This window comes from Hippocampus zosterae, chromosome 15 (assembly GCF_025434085.1).
Source record: "Hippocampus zosterae strain Florida chromosome 15, ASM2543408v3, whole genome shotgun sequence".
NCBI lineage: Eukaryota > Metazoa > Chordata > Actinopteri > Syngnathiformes > Syngnathidae > Hippocampus > Hippocampus zosterae.
Window position 1 is genome coordinate 9,761,025 of NC_067465.1, and position 15,252 is coordinate 9,776,276.

The following is a 15,252-nucleotide window of genomic DNA, read 5'->3' on the forward strand; positions in this document are numbered from 1 at the left end:
CACATTTTCTTCACTTATTTGCATCCTGGAAATGTCTCAATACGTTTGTGTAGGTGAAATGTGCCCAAACTTTTTTTAGTCCAGATTGCAATTTTTTTTCTTTATGTTCTGTCCATGTCCCAATACTTTAGACCAGTGGTCCTCAATCCCCAGGCCGCGGACCAGTACCAGTCCGTGGGTCATTTGGTACCAGGCCGCACAGAAAGAATGAATAACTTACATCCGTTTTATTCATTTCGGAATCTGAAAGATGTTTTATTTTGAAAAGTTACCGGATTCTCTGTTATATCCGTCTGCAATTTGTCACTCTTGGCGCAGGTGAAGGCAAGCTTCTCGGTCACATGCTAAGTTACTGCTAAAATGAAATCCAGGAGCTAGCAAAATGAGCAAAAAAACCCCAAACGTCTTTGGGAAGGGGAAAAGGCCCAGCCAGTAGACAAAAGAGGAGCCTACAACTTTCGAGAAAAGGCAGCTACATTTAATAGACAGTGTCAGGAGTCCTAAATAAGATACGGATTTATCTCAACAGGAAATTCCCACGGACCAAGTCCACTGCAGAATATGCGGCAATGGTGAGTCATGTTTTCATGCTTTGTATTTGCGGTGTATCTTATTTTGAAAGCACGCTTAAACGTTACCATAGCGACCAGAGAGTGTTGCGGCCAGATAGGAAGTTCCTCATGTCATGATTTGTGTTTATTATTATGTTTAGAAAAGACCACGGTTTTCATGCGAGTCATATCATATTATTTATATATTATTATATATGTTTATCTGACAATAGTTTTTGTTTGTCTTTTTTGAGATTAATTTTGGTATTTGGTTGATCTTTTTTTTTTTTTTGAATAGAATGTGTGGGTGGGTGTTATCCTTTCTGAAATATGTTTACTGCGTACCAAGGAATCCAAATGTCTAAAACCTGTAGCATTTTTTTCCACTGACTCACATGACAAGTTCTCCAAAACAACTTTCCCATATTTTCATGCAACTTTCTTTATCATGTTTACTTTCCTTTTTTCCCCCCTCCTTCGTCTTCCATTTTAACTTTTTAATCCCTGCAAAACTCCCTAATCCTTTTTTGGGCAGGAAAGCGTCTCCACCATGAGGATTAACACATTTTGTATTTAAACACTAACTCTATTCATGACACTTTTTCTTTTCGCCTTCTCCGCTTCTCGTGTGTGCTTTACACCTGATTCACGTTTCTGTCTTTTAAGCTACTCGCACAAACCTGTCACGCGACATGCTAGATGCTCAATGCTACGCTGATGCGTATTTTATGATGTGCACGCTTGTACTACTTTACGTGTGTGTTTATACACGAAAATTAGTGTACGTGAGTCCGTACCATTAAAGTTATATTTTTCTGGTCAAAGTATTTTTTTTTATGGAGAAGTTGTATTTATTCAACAAAAATGAGCTTTTTAGACTGGAAAAAGTGACCAAATTTTATTTAATTTTTTTGCCGTTTGTGATATATTTGTGGTATTTGTCCACAAGATGACGACGATGAATTGTGAACACACACACACACACACACACACACACACACACACATTCATGTCGGCGTTTTGTGGTTTTTTGTTTTCATATCAATGGAGGTGCCTCGTCAAGGTTGAGGAGAATCACGTGTTGTTTTGTCTTGTGAATGAGTGCAAATGAACTATTGTTACCAGTGCCAAGCAAGGACGCACCACGCGACTTGATTGATATAGCAACAGTGTTCTAATAGTAATACAAAGAGTCACATGTTCTCGGTCAAATGAAACAATTTCCTGATGCTAACGTTTTATTTGTCTATCTCTAAACAAAAAAAAAAAAAGCATGATATTTTTTTTAAAGAATAAAATTGTACTTTAACCCTTTCAGGGACAGTGGTTACTACAGTGGACAGCTTTTAATGCTATCACGTTACAGGTTGCATGGAAGGGTTGACGATAAAAATGTGACTTAAGAATAATAGGCTTTTTTTTTTTTGCTCTCCAGCGCAAGTCTGGTCAACTCGTTTTCTTTCTTTCTTTTGCTTGCTAGCATAATTTCGAGTGACTTGCGATCAATTGTTAGCACCAAATTGTTCCGAGCAAGATCGTTAGCATGGCTGTTAGCATCGCAGTCATCAACATTCTTACCTGTAAAGCCGGTCGGTCCGAAAGACTGTCTCGGCATCGTCATGACAACCAGCAATAAAGGCATCCTCCGAGGGGAGGGCATGGGCCATGCCGGGGGGTCAGAGCGAATGCATGAGAGAGGTTGGTGGAGCTCAAGGTGATGTTTGCACTGACCCGAGGCCTTGTTCCAATATATACGAGGCCTTTATATCTCAATCCCGCGGCCACGCCGAGCGACCTTGTGTTTACGAGGCCGCCGCCGCACAATTGGCTTGATTCATGTGACACGCGAGGCAAACGGCAGGTTTGTAAGCCCCCCCCCTTCGGCGTAGGCGGCTCCCCCACTCTCACCCAACAGCGAGCCGTATATCTGGCCGCCAGACGCTCCTGCGGGTGCTTGACAGGTGGATTTAGTTACTTGCGTGGATCGATACACTGATGTCGGCTGACATTCTGCAAAATGACATTATGGATTTTGCCATTTGGCTTTTTCCATACGTTTAACGGCCGTCATATGAACAGCATCCATCAAAACACACACCCTAACACTTTGAATCCGTCGGGTGTGTTTCCATTCGGTCGGCCGTGACTGACAGTCTATCCCAGCAGACCCACCCTGGACTGGTCGCCAGTCAATGCTAAAGCTCTGCCGTATACATAGCCAAAGTCGCCAGTTTATGTAATTAGTCGAGTGGACACGGGATATTGGATACCCACTTTTTTTTCAGACCAATACGGGTATTTGATCTTTGAGCACTACCGTACTTTTGGAATATTAAAAAACACAGTGATCTAAAAATGTGAACAAAGGCCTTTCTTGCTGATCCATCCATTTATTTTCTGTTCCGCTGATCCCCACAAGGGCCGTGGTCATGCTGGAGCCTATCCCAGCTGTCTCCGGGCAGTAGGCGGGGGACACCCTGAACCGGTTGTCAGCCAATCGCAGGGCACACATAGACGAACAACCCTCCGCGCTAACACTCACACCTAGTTACAATTTAGAGTGTTCCATTAACCTGCCAAGCATGTTTTGGGAATGTTGGAGGAACCCGGAGTACCCGGAGAAAACCCACTCGGTCTCGAGGAGAATGTCAACTCCACACAGGATGGTTGGAACCAGAATCGAACTCTGCACTGTGAGGCCGACGTGCTGCCCCCTTTCTCAACGATGCAGAAGAGAATTCACTGACGTGCCAACTATTGCCAAGGAGGACTCACTCTGAAATTATTTCACAGTCGGCCTTTAAGTATCAGAAAATGATATCTGCAGCCTCCACGAGGGAACGATGCCTCTAAATGATGCCGGTATCAGCCTGATACGATGCCTGGTATCGTTACTCGCCCAGAAAAACAGAATAGTCACCTGCCAATGTCAAGGCACCTATAGCCGACGAAATCGACTAGTTCGAGACAAACAATGGACTGGTTTGTCCAGTAAGTCCCTTTTTCATCTCTACATGCCTGACAGTGACGGCGACCAGTTTCTTGTTTGTCCACATGTGACCTGATATTCCAACCTGACTAAGTCTAAAATGGAATAAAATGAAATTTGATCAAATGAAATTTGATTAAACGTGATCAATTAAATAAATAAGAGGAAGGAAAACACCATGTACTTTTCGGGAATTTCAAAGAGGTTTCTCATCCTTTCATCTCCAACTTTGAATAGACGCACAAACGCACTCAAAACACACGCACACCTATTACTCCCTGCATCTTGTCCATTAGCATCCTTTCATTATCTTCCTTCCTATAGATTTTCCTCTCCTGCTGTCTCATCTCATCCCGGTGATTTTCCTTAACGACAACACAAACACACAAACGCATAGTGAACGCACACAAAGAAAACAACACAATTAACCCCCCCCCCCCCACCCCCCACCGCTCCCCCCCGATTTACACACAAAACCCTTTAGTGTTCCCTACCACCCAAGGCCTCGCCCACCCCAGAGGTGACGCACAGCACCGGTCGCAGCTGCGTGAATGCGAAGCTGAGTGCATCCCTGCCGTCGCCGTGACAACACCCTAAAGCCAATACAGGATGAGTATATGTCTGATGCTCTGCGTGTGTGTGTGTGTGTGTAATTGATACACACACACAGAAGATGACAAGAGTTAATGTGAGCGCATATGTGTGATGGCGCATGAATAATTCTCTTGATTTGATAACGCGCGTTCGGAAAAAGTCTTGGATCAAAAAGATGTCACGGCACCGCACCTGCGTCAACGGGTTGGTTGAAGTCACTCTCTGGAGGACGGAAAAGTTTTTACCATTGCAACGTAGCAAAAATAAGCGGGTGGGGTTGGGGGAGGGCACATCAAGTTTAGTGTTGGAGTTTTTATGAAAACATCGCAAATTGCAGCGACCTATAAAAGCAGGAAACGGGGATGAAGCTATTTGGTTAGCAAAATGAATGCAACATACGGATTCAGCGATGCGACAGACAAAATGAATCAGCCTCCCCCCCCCAAAAAAAAATTCAATTCAAGTCATGTGAGCTTCAAAATGAATCAATCCAGAAGAATGCAGGCCCCCGCTAGAGCCACGCGGCCGCCAATATGTGAAAGAATTTCCACCAGGTTCATTTTGTCGAAGCCGACTTTAACGAGTGCGCCGAGCGCGTTAGCGATGAGCTCCTTAGCAATCGGTGCCCGCTAATAAGTATTTATTGGGGGCTAACAGGCGCTAGCGGGGCTCGTCAATGAATGCCGTTAGCGCATAATTGCTAATTAATTAGCTTTGCAGGCTGCCTCAATTAGGGAAGATATGAAGCCCGGCCCAAGATCGTTAGCGTCAACTATGCAAATGGAGCAAACGTTATCTGCTGTGGGGCGGCGGGGGCAATCCGGACTCCACGTTTGAGTGATTTGAGTCCAAAGTGGGTGAACTCTCCGTGTTTGTACGTCAAAAGCGAGCGCCACTTCGATTTTGACTGACGTCCGATTCAACTGGTGATTATTTTCCATGTCGGAGCCAGAACGCTGTCGATTTTCATTGCGATTTGCTTGAGGTCTTTGTCGTCAGCACTCGGCCGTCAAAACTGCTCATTCCCGTTTTTATGACTGAAGTGATAAGCCGATTGATTTTTGTGTTAAAACGCCGCACAAGATTTGTGTGACGAAATCGGCTATAAAGTAATCCGCAGCACTCCGACGCCATCCGGCCAAGGTTTGCGCTGTCCGTCCGCTGTGCTCTCTGCTTTTTTTTTTTTGTTCTCCCCCCCCATTGCGGAACTTTCCATCAAAGTGATCTGGGGTCCAGATTAAGGTGTTAAAAAAAAAATAGAAGGTCAGCGAAATGGAGCGTAAAAGGTAAAAATGTCTCAAGGCGAGCCAACTCTTTTCATTTTATTTCTTTATTTTACGACTGCCATTCTTGTTTACGTGTTCTTTCCGGCGACATTTTGAGTTGTTTGACACAAAGTGACAAGGAAAAAAAAATCTACACAGGTGCTAAAAGTGAAACACTGCACGAAATGTCACCTGAAGGCTCAGGCAACATTTTCCAACAAAAGAAATCATATTTGGAGGTTACTCTACCATTCTGTGAGTACATATCCACAAAGTATTTACTGATCGAGACGGATCTCATTGAGACCTTGAATTTGACGTATGACTTGATATGTGGTTTGTTGTCATTTCCGTTTTGAATGAGAGAGGTCTTATTTTAGATTGTGGATTGTTTCTTCTTCTGTTTGCTTTTTGATTCGCATGAACAAATGGCGTTGAATTATCACATTATCGTCATTACACGACAAACATGGACAAGTGTGTTGTGGAATTGTGCGTAATTTTTTACCCTTGTGGATTATTTCTCGTCATTCTTTTTTCGATTTCCATTTTGCAAAATGCGCTTATCGTGATTCAATGCCAAAGAATGATTGCATATTGAAATTGAGTGCCATTCCTACATTTCAAGCACACGTGACTGTTTTTGACTGTGGATGATTTCAAATCAATCTGATTGTTTATATTGTTCAAATTTTTGATGATATTATATCACATGTACATTTTTCATAGTGCTATGGATTTTATTAGACTTTGTGGATTATTTCTGGTCACTCTTTTTTTTTTTATTGCTATTTTGCAAGGTGGCAGATCCAACAATCTAATGAGAGGAATCCTGATGAGACGACGCCTTTTTTTTTTTTTAAATTTGTGGATTATTTCTATGTAATCGTTTTGCATATTTCTATTCTGTAAAGTGGCGGGTATCGGGATACCTGACGAGAAGTAATGACATGACCACATTGGTGGTATAACACGTCTACATTATGTGCAGGCACAGAGGGTACCATGAACATTATTTGACTTTGCGGATTATGTATTGTGATTGTAGAATATTTCTCATTTGAAATGGCGCAGAGGACAGTATTATTTACAGTAGCTCTACAATATGGTGACAGAATATGCAAAGAATTGAGTGTTGACTGGGCTCTTCTTTGTTATGGTTGTGTGGATTATTTCAAGTGGTTTTGTCTTTTGATTGAATTGAAATGTGTACCTCCATCAAAATGTAGCGGGAACAAGGCTCTGTGGGAAAGTCTTCCTGGGAAGACTTTGGAGTGTTTTTCCCTTGATTCCCCTGTTTTCCTTTTCCTTTTTATCTTCTTGTGGTTGTCTTTGCGGGGTGTGGGGGGGGGGGGGTGGCGAAAGAATTTATGCCTTTAATTAGGAAGGCGGCTCGGCCTTGGAGGGACGTTACTCGTTTTACTCGCAGGTCGGCGGGCTCGTCTGGGCGGCGGTCTGGGACGTGCCCGCTGCTTTAGTGCTTTATTGGAAAAAGGACGCGTCGTAAAAGCAAGTCGGCAACCTTTCCCTGCGGAGATGATCGTCATCGAGGCATCACGGCGACCGCTCGTCTTGGGTCAAAAAAAATTATCAAATGGATGAAATTATCTAGTTTGAACCAAAGATGAGATTGTTTCCTGAATTAAATAAATACACAACACGACAACGTTTAAACTAGGTTCAAGCATCACTTTACCTCCTCAGTAGAAATATATACGTATATATATATAATCTCTCTAAAATAATCTTCAAAGTAAAAAAAAAGTTCCATACAGACCCGTCTGTGAACACATCATACTGTACAACTATTAATCTGCATAACAAACGAAAGACAAATTTACAAATGAAAAAGTACCCTCAATTAATGAACATACTAAAAAAAAACATAATCCACAGTCAACATTTAAATCGTCTCTCATGCTTCCATGCTTGCAGAAAAAAAAGTGAAATGCACGAGCCATCTGAATTTTGAGGGTTTGGTGCTCAAGTCTGAAGGTCAAAATGTCAAAGGTCAAGGTCAGATGGGGTCGTCAATTTTTCAACAATTTTCATTCGATCGTGTCGACGGGCCATTGAAGGCTGTCTTGGGCCGTGTGTATTTTGTCAACGGGACTTAAAATGATGACGCCGTGAGGCACCAGCCAAGCAAGCCGTTGCTTTTCTTTGCCTTTCGCTTGAGTAAACCAAGCTCAGTGATTTGATTCCCAATTGCATTTGTGCACATTCAGCAGAGTGAAATGAAGGCCGACACATGACATCCAGCGTGCGGCTTCCGTCGACACAACAACGGCGACGTCAAATCACTCTGCCGCAAGTTTCATTTGTTTAAGAAGCCCACGCCTTTGCCGTCGTTACTTCCCATCGCTTAGGCCTCGTGCGGCTGACATTTGAAAAGGAACAAGAGAAAGGAAAAAGTTTGGGAGCTTCATTTATCATTCATAATGATTACACCGGGCGTGTTGTTGCCGGAGAAGAAACGAAGCAAATGCAATTTAGTCAAAGAGTTATTAAATATTGAGAATTTGTGCAACGGATGGGATGAGCTCATCTGTGATGATGTCATTAGTGTGGGTGTGTGTGTTGGTGGGGGTTAGGGGTGCCCTTGGGAGGGGGTTGCTTTCTGCACTTCCCCCTTCATCCAATGTTTCCTGAGATTGTGTGTGTGCGTGAAATGATGTTTTTTTAAAGAAGAATGACAGAAAACGTTCTGAAACAAGTCACACAAGACATTTTTGTCATTTTCTGATGTGCCCCGACATCGGCTTGGCTGCCTGATATTTTGACTTCCGTGTTTGCATTGGCTGACATGAGAATGTGTACCTAATGAAGTGACCCGTGCGCCGAATGCATGTTGCTGTTGACGCCAATGTGCTGTACCTACCGTGCATGCTATGCTAGCTAGCTTATTTAGCCACACTGGTGATGGGTGAGATGTGCTGGTTGTGGTTGAAGGTTGTGGAAACTCATCCATATTTGCGATTCCATCTGAAGTCGGAATCAGAGACACGAGGAGGGCTTTTATCTCTGCCATGTTTGACAGGCCAAAGTCAAATAAATGTCGGACTGAAAACTCGCTCATTTAAAATGCGTGTGTGCGTGTGTATGGATTCCGTGTGCAGGTGCGTCTACATGTGTGAGTCCTCTTAGAGGCGCACCCCCCAAACCCCTCCACCTCATCATCCTAGTTAAGGTGGACTGACAGCTAACGTGTTGACGTGGTTACGGATGTGATCAAAGCAAAACTCGAAAGCGTCTCACTTTATAGTTTTTTTTTTCCACGTGCACGACTTAGCATGCAAAATGTACCAAGGTTCATATAGACAACGAAAACCAATGAAATCACGAAAACCAAAATTGAACAAAACAATTTTATTCATGAAATAAAATAAAACCAAAAATGATTTTAAAACTAGGAAAACTACCTGATACTACATATATTCATTTATTGTCACTGTCCTGTGATAAACACATTTTTGTTATTTTTTAAAAAAAAGTATAACCTCATGGAGTGTCCGCGTACCATATGAAAGAATAGATTAATTTTAAAAGTTATAAAATGTTGCCTTTTTTCATTTTGACGCATTGATCTGTGTACCTAATGAAATGACTCTCCACATTTGCATCGCTGACGCCGTGAATTCTGCAACCCTGACAGATGTTACCATGATGGACACAATCACGCGTGCGTCCATACATGTGTTTGTACCTGTCTGAGCTTGCGTGCGTGGAGCCTCGGGGGGGGGGGTGCTTCCCTCCCCACTCAGCAATAATGAGCAACGCAGCAGCATTTGGCTTATCGGCGCATAAACCATCCACTTATTAAGATGAAATTCGCCGTCGGGCACGGCAGGCTAATTCAGACACGCATGCACGTCCAATTCTGGATGCGTGTGCGCGCGAAAGTGATGGCGGATGAAAAAGAAAGCGAGAGAGGATTTGTGTCCATATTTGGCGGGGTGGCGGACAGACGGGCAGGAAGCGATGAAGGCCACAGTGATGCGCAGATGAGGAGGAGATCCGAAGGCAAACCGGGATGAAGGCGGAGAGGTGAGGAAAGCAGAGAGATGAGTAAGATTTAAAAAAAAAAAAAAAAAAAAAAAAAAAGCAAAGACAGATCAGCAGTCGATGGAAAAATCAAAGATGAATTGGATATGGAAAAGTACGTCATTATGGCACGTCAGGTTGACGGTCATTAAAAAGTCGAGTTTCAGACTCATTTTAGGTCAGTGATTTTATAATCAAAGATTTAAGTAGATACGTGTACTGTTGTCATCTTTGTCTCAAATGGTATAAATACTGTTTGGATATTTTGAACATAGTGGTACCCACAGATACGAAAATTCCGTTGCGGTTTCGCAGGAGGTTCTGGTACACATTAACCGATTTAAAGACGATGATTATTATAATGCGTTCAATGAAATTAATTTCGCCAACGATTCAGAGGGTTTGATGAACGTGTCATATTTCTGAATGAAATACGATGACATCCAGCTCACCTATCAGCAAAGCGCAAAATCCGTCTGCCTGCGCTGCCATCAAAAGTCACCAAAATCGCATGAGACCTCCTGCGCCACAACTTAGACCTGCTTTTAGCCAATCCAAGGTCTGTTCTGCTTTCTGTCATCAAAGTGCCAGGTGCACCGAAAACGCCGGGAAATGTCCAGGAAAACGCCCAGCACGTATGCTAAACAAAACTTGTCCCGGCATGAAAATGAAAATGCACCTGTTTTTATCCTGGGCAAACTGGCGCCTGTGTGGCGAAATAGAGCACCTTCCAAAACAGGAATAAATATGACTCAAAATAATCCACACAGAAAAGAAAAACTCTGGAGGATGCTCAGTCACATATTTGCATGCGTATGCTTGTGTTGTATGATCAATATGTTAACTGAAACAAACTGAAAAAAAATCAAGATTTGTGCATTCAGTGTTATGTCACCCATACATCATTTCCGACTAATGAAATAGTAATTCCATGTTAATTATAATTTGAACCTTGTTCATGTGTTATTGTGCGAGGTGTCATTTATCATAAATGACTGGCAATTTACACAATCGAAATACTACTCAACTCTGTTCAGCATAATGCTTGCAATGCGGAATGCCTGAGACGGGCAAAAAATAAATAAATACATAAATAGCATCGATGTTGTTGTGTTGCAGGACATGTAGATTGATAAAACGGCAATACCCACAGGCATGCGTTCTTTATCCTCTGTGAAGAATGACTTTTATTATGCCATCTATTTTGAGCACTTGTGGTTTGGACCAGCTTCATGTATTGCCGTACGTCTGTGTTCTACTGCCCCCTTGTGGCCAATGACCGCACACCAAAATGAGCAACACCATGTCCATTGAATTGAAGTTGCAAAATAGGTTTGATTCTCGATATTTTATGAAAGATGTGATTACCGCATGCTTTTGTGAAGCACAAATTTGGGTGATGCTTTCGATTTGACTCCAAATAATCCATATAGTCCTCCCCCCCCGGTCATACACTGGCACGTGTGGAAATGGAATGGCGCGTGTCATACGATTCATGTTGTGATTGTGCTTCTCGCCCCCAGCATGCGCGATAGAAATAAACACACCTCGAAATAATCCACAGCTGACTGGTCGCACAATCTGCCTTGAAAGATTCCCGCGAAAGACAATAAAAGCTTTATGATGGCCACAGTTTGAACCTGCCTCACATTATTTCTATTTGATCCCCTATGGGGATTATTATTCATTCTTTGTGTGTGTGTGTGTGTGTATGTGTGTGTGTATGTGTGTGTGTGTAAATGAGAATCATGTATGGATTGTGTTTGACTTGACAACTCTTGTGTGTGTGTGGGAGGCTGTATTAAGCCGTGGGAGGGGTAAACAAAAAAAAAAACAAAAGACGAAGCATGCATGCATGTATGTAGAAATCTTCTGCAAACACGCCTCTGGTCAACATTAGCTCTCTGTTGTTTTTTTCCCTCCCTGCATTCCCCTGAGGCTGCACTTGACTGGGGTTAATTGTGTGTGTGTGTATATTCCTGCTGGTTTTACTGGTCAAATAAAATCTCTTCTTTCAAGAGCTGAAATGTCACACATACACACACACCCACACGAGTCATCTGCATCTGCTGTCTGAGATAGTGAGTGAGTGAGTGTGTGTGTGTGTGTCGAGAGAAGAGCATCAAATGCATCTTTGGTCATTTGTTCCGTCAGAAAATCATCAATTGACTTATTTCCAATGTTGCCATTTGTCGCGCGCGCACACACACACACACACAAACGTTCAGTCACATGATATGAGCACACACACATGTACAAACAAGTGCAGACAGTCAGATAAATACAAATACGCCAGGAGCTATTTGCGCGCACACACACACTTCACGTGATGAACACACAAAAATACACACATGCACATGCATCATTGAACACACGTGTATACAATATGAATGCCTGGCATAGTGTGCTGTACATGTTCAGTGACACACGTACGCAAACACGCTGAACGTGAATGTGCACACGTACGCACGTTATAAACATACGTAGGCAGGTGAGCATGTGCATGTGTGTGTGAGGGGTGCCAGCTTGTTTCCATGGTGACGCGAAGTGAGAAAAAGGTGCGAATGAAAACTTTCCAACTGCAGGCAGCGCATCAACTTTATGAAATAAAGAAAAATATTCTTCATTAATTCTGTCTTCAAAAAATAATAAATGCACGAAATGTTTGTAAAATCCCTAAACCTGAAGAATAAAGACATAAATATTGCCAATAATTTTCTTGCGTTTTTAAATATTTTAAATCTGCATTTAAAAATAATCATGCTCACTAGGCTTCACGGTGGTCAACTGATTAGCTTGTCTGCCTCGCAGTGCAGAGGTGCAGGGTTCGATTCCGGCTCCGGCCTTCCTGTGTGGAGTTTGCATGTCCCCCGCCCCCACACCTGCGTGGCTTTTGTCCGGGTACTCTGGTTCCCTCCTACATTCTAAAAACATGCATGGCAGGTTAGTGGAACACTCTAAATTATCCCAAGGTGTGAGCGTGAGCGATTGTTCATTTATTAGTGCAATGCGATTGGCTGGCAACCAGTTCAGGATGTGCCCCGCCTACTTCCCGAAGACAGCTGGGATGGGCTCCAGCACGCCCCATGACCCATGTGAGGATAAAGCAGATTGAAAAATGGATGGATGATTGGATGAGTATTCTACCCACTTTATTTAACTTGCATACAAAACTGAAAAAAATGGTGTTGAATTTACGATACATTTTATTAAGTATTTGCATGAAATAAAATCCCTTAGATTTTGATCCAATTTCAGTAGACTGCACATCTACTTTAAAATGGATGTAAAACCAAATGATTCTATTGTGTGCATGCAAACGACTTGCTGAAAACAAATTGGAGTCGTTTTAACTCGCCATTTGTTCATGATGTGGTCCAATTGAGGGAAAAACTAGTGGAATATTCTGAGTGGACACTGCATTCAATCAGCGCACGCACACACATTCACACACTGCTTTCCGTGGGGTCTCCTAAAATCGCTGTGGGTTAATTATGCGTGCTGCACATTACATGGCGGTCCCGCTTATTCAGAGCTGACATATTTAATTTCCCAGACCAGCTGATAGACCAGCAGAGGGGACGGCGCTTGGGAGGCGAGGAAGAGATTGGTATACCACTGACTCAATGTTCAAGCGCTAACATAACTCGGTCACTCACTCAGTTAGTTAGTTAGCGAGCTAGCTAGCCAGATGGCCATTCAATTGTTCGATCAGTTAGTTAGTTAGATCATCATTTGTGTCATTGTATCCCCAAATGGTGTTGCCTTAAAGAGTCCCTCTAGTGCGAGGTTTGTCCTTGGTTGCAGTAATGAGGCCAAAGTGTGCTTATTTACCGCCACCTTCACTTTATTCAACGTGACACCTATAAATATATACACCGTTCCGTATATATACATAGAAATGTGTAACCTGTTGACTGAAGCGAGGTCATGAATCATGTATGAGCACCCCCCTCCACCACACGTCCACACACACACACACACACAACAATGCACATTATTATACAGTGTTTGTGAGCACTACCTTCTTTCTATACAGTAGGTCTAAATATAAATCAAATAGAAGATAGTGTGAGCCCCCTACCACCATCTTCTTGAACCTCCATGTGTCTTTCATGTAAACTTTGGTCTCAACTTGTTAGTCAACACTCACCTCCGCGCCTCTGATCACTGCTGCTGGCTGACAGAGCAATCGAACCACAAAACAGAGCACAAAACGCACGCACACAAAGATCTTTGTTGTCGTTGTCTTAAATTGATTTCCTTATTTTGGGAAAATGTGTACCGGTTTCATTTGTCAGTCAGTCAAAGTGACTGTGTGTCAGTTAGCCGATAAATAAATCGAGTTAGCCAGTTAGTCAATTGCGAGTTGTGCAGTTAGTAAGTCATTCAGTTGGTTTGTAAATCAACTCAATCGGTCTGTCAGTTATGTCATTAATCAGGATGTCGCAGTCAGTTATTTTGTTTTGTGAGTGAGTTAGCTAGTTAGCGAGTTAGCAGGTTAGTCAATATAGTTAGCGAGTTAGCAGGTTAGTCAATGAGGGAGTGAGTCAGCCAGCAGTCTGTTGATTACTTTGTCAATTTATGATCTCGTTACTCAGTCAGGCAGTTGATTAGCATATTTATCAGTTTCGTCATTGAGTGAATCATTGAGTTAGCGCCTTTATTTTTTAAAATGGCATGTGAACAATTAATAGTTGCAGTTAGCAGGACACAATCGTGAGGGCTAACCGATGTGATTTTTACTGCTGTGTGCTGATGAAAAATGCAGCTTTTTGGGCGAGCAGGTACCCCTCCTCCCTCTCCCGTCCTCCTCATTGTCAAAGCATACGATAATATTATCGTCTATTAAAACCTTGGTGAATAATTGAACGAGGGGGAGAGAGAGAAACGAAGCTGGCAGACGTGCTGCCGCTTTCGCTGCTTTGATGAGCCGTGCATCCTTAATTGACTTTGTTGTGCATGCTTGTTGATGCAAAACAATAATAAAAAAAGAAGGTGCCAGAACATCCTTTTGCTCCCCTGCCTCCTCCTCCTTGGCTTTGTGGAAGTCAACACAGAAGCATGTGGGCCGTATGAAATATGCAACAAGGTTACGGGCGTGATGCAGCAGGTGCGAAGGCGTCGCGGCAAAAGCGCAATTTAGCCAAAGGGAAAGGCTTCAGTCGCACAAGGACACTGCTCGGCATTCAGTAGCACCTCTTCTATGGACGCCCTCGTTTTCAAAGTCGTTTTCAGACCCTGTTGTCCATATTTGGCCACAAGGTTTCATTTGCATACCTGTCATTGTCATACCTGCTCATCTGAATACCGTTTGTCATTTTGCTTTTTTTTTTTTTTAATTTTCCTTTTTTTTTTGTTTAGTATAACAATATAGTTCACGTTTAACCATTACATTGGCAAGTGTTACGACCCACTAGATCCAGCTGATGGCATTACCTTCACAAACGACAATTTAGTTAATTAGTCAGTCTGTAAGTCACTTAGTTAATTAGTCGGCCAGTCAGTTAGTTATTCCCTCAGTTATTCTGGCAGTCAGTTAATTAGTCAGTTATTTTTTGTGGGAGGTGGGCGGGTTGTCGATTAGTTAAAGTAGTCAGTTTGTTAGTCATTTAGTTACTGTAATTTAATGAGAGAGTTCGTCTGTCGGTTAGTTATTAAGTCACTCCGTCTGTTAAGTAGTCTCCTTGATAGTTAGTTAGTTCCCAGTAGTTAGTTAGTTTTCTATTTCATCAATAAATTAGTCAGTCATTCAGCCAAATTGTTAATTAGTCAATTGCTCGCTGTTATTTAACATTTTAATTTGTAA